At 40.1% G+C, this 2583-nt stretch overlaps 1 protein-coding gene across 1 annotated transcript in view; it reads left to right on the top strand.

Annotated features, from left to right (window-relative positions):
* The window catches only part of MALRD1 (MAM and LDL receptor class A domain containing 1), a 285192-nt gene that overhangs the window by 228138 nt on the left and 54471 nt on the right, over positions 1-2583 (top strand). The gene's annotated exons all lie outside the window — the stretch shown is intronic.

The following is a 2583-nucleotide window of genomic DNA, read 5'->3' as shown; positions in this document are numbered from 1 at the left end:
TAATTAGCTTCGGTATATTTATGCTTTGTAATTATAGGCTGTGAGGCACAGCATTAAATATATTTTAAATAGGAACACTTAATAGATCATATTTAACATACGAGCTCCACGTGACAATGGATCATAGGACGGGAACAGCCCCTGCGCTTACATCCTCTCCTGTCTTCCTCTCCCCTTCTTCCAGGCTCTTCCCTCAGTCAATGAAGGGTGGTTATTAATATTTTTTACTTTGTGGTAAGAAACAGTTCTTATGCATCATATATCCTACTTGATAGCTTATAGTAAAACCCTAACCTCTGTTTTCCAAATTTCATTTTGTATATTTAAAGGGAAGCCTTTCTAATTTAGAAACTGCTTTTCTCTCTCAGGTGTCTGGCTCTAGAAATTTAAAGCCAAGTTCTGAGGGCCATTGTTTCTGAAATAGTTTTCAAGATTAGTTTTAAAAATTAAAAAGTTTTATGCCAATTATTTTTACATCTTCACATTCTGCAATCCCATCTCTAAGGCAAAGATTTTTTTTTTTTTCTGGCTCAGTCTGGTAAGGATCATTTATAAATAAGTACATTTGAAAATATTTTTTCACTTCATACACTTAATGAAGTAATAAAAAGTCTAGAAAAGTCATAATAGGGTAGGAATATGTGTAGTTGAGTCTCAGACAAGGTCTTAAAATGTGTAATTTCATCATGAAAATGAAATGATATCAGCTAAATAAAGTGATATTCCAAGTGACATTCTAATTTTTTGTATTCATACTTTGATGGACTAGTATGGGTACATCCTAAATGAACTTTGTGATATAAAATTAGGGTTGCATCTTTATTTTTTATTTGATTGTTTGCAGGAGAGTAACACTATTCCACACAGTTGGTTCATTTCATCCTTTTACACGAATTAGGCATCTCTTCTTGTAAGGCTAGGCATACAAGGTCTGTCCAGAAAGTATCCAGCCATTGTTAATGTAAGAAGAATGGTTTGCGGGGTATCGATGTAATCTGGTGATCAAGGAGAGTGGACTGTCGTGTGTGTGTGAACAATGACGACCTCACTGTACTGGTCAGTGGGGCTCCAGATGCCCGTGAGTGAGCATGTGTACTGTTGCATTCAAAATAACTGAGCAAGTAGAACAATGAATCTGCATCAAGTTTTGCATTAAGCTTGAATATTCCTCCGTGGAAGCTTATCAGATGATTCAGGAGGCTTTTGGGGACAACGCAATGAGTGCAGCGCAAATAAAAGTGTGGTACAAACACTTCAAAGATGGTTGAGAACCTGTTGAAAGTGGTCCACGTCTGGAAGGCCTGCAACAAGCAGAACACCTGAGAATGTTGAACATGTAAGGGCTGCAATCAACAAAGATCAGCGTTGGGCAGTGTAAAACCTTGAAGCTGATGTGGGGATTCCAAAAACTGTGTCCGAGAGTTTGACACAGGATCTTGGCATAAAATGTGTGGTGGCAAAATACATTCCACAGCTTCTGCTAGCAGAGCAGGAACTTCGTGCTGCATTTGTGAATGACATGCTTCAGATTGCTACTAATGAACCACATTTCCTCAAGGTCATAACCAGAGATGAATGTGAGTCTATGGCTATATCCAGAAACGAAGGCCTGGCCCTCCCAATGGAAGTCGCCTGGTTCTCCTCACTGGAAGAAGGAGGGGCAAAGTCGCAGGAAGATCAGGCCCACATTAACTATGTGTTTTGACTGGGAAAGTGTTGTCCATCACGAGTACGCTCCCCCAGGACAATTAATACGTAGTACTACCTCAGTGTTCTTCATTGGTTGAGAGAGGCAATGCGGCGAGAAGGGTGACAGCTATGGGCAGCAGGTGATTGGCAGATTCATCACCACAATGCACCCACCCACCCATGCATCACATCGCGTGCAGAGTTTTTTGGCAAAACATCAAATCGCCCTGATGACTCAGCCCCTCTACAGCCCAGATTTGGTGCCCTACGACTTCAAGCTTTTCCCCAAACTAAAATCACCTTTGAAAGGGAAGAGATTTCAGACTGTCAGTGACATTCAGGAAAATATGATGAGGCAGCTGATAGGGCGATTCCAACACAGGATTTTTCAGGGTGTTTTGAACAGTAGGAGAGATGCTGGGAGAACCGTGTGAGGTCCCAAGGTGCCTACTTTGAAGGGAACTGAGGCGTCATTGTCCTATGTACAATGTCTCTTGTATCTTCTTCAGTACATGTCTCCATTTTTCATATTAAGTGGCTGGATACTTTCCCGGCAGACCTTGTCCTATTCCTCACCGAGCTTGATGAGTGGATCCTCCCTGCATCCTGCTCTGCAGGGCCCAGCTGAGGGCATCTGGTGTGATTTTATCCCTAGGATTGTAATCAAGGGATATAGAAATAAATTTGTTCTTGACTATAGTGCAATGAAATAATAAAGTAAAATTTATTCAATGTGAATGTCATCAGTTGCAAATTACATGTCCTTTTGAGATTGGGGTTGGTGAAGTTTCCATTTCCTTTAAATTATTCAGTGAGAGGGAACATTTAGGAAATTTTTTTCTTAGTATTTTGGGAAAAGAACTATAACCTAGTAAGAAAATGAAAAAAAAAAAA

The sequence above is a fragment of the Propithecus coquereli genome, unplaced genomic scaffold (genome assembly GCF_000956105.1).
Source record: "Propithecus coquereli isolate 6110/MARCELLA unplaced genomic scaffold, Pcoq_1.0 Scaffold69, whole genome shotgun sequence".
NCBI classification, from domain to species: Eukaryota; Metazoa; Chordata; class Mammalia; order Primates; family Indriidae; genus Propithecus; species Propithecus coquereli.
This window is presented reverse-complemented; position numbering and strand designations above follow the sequence as displayed.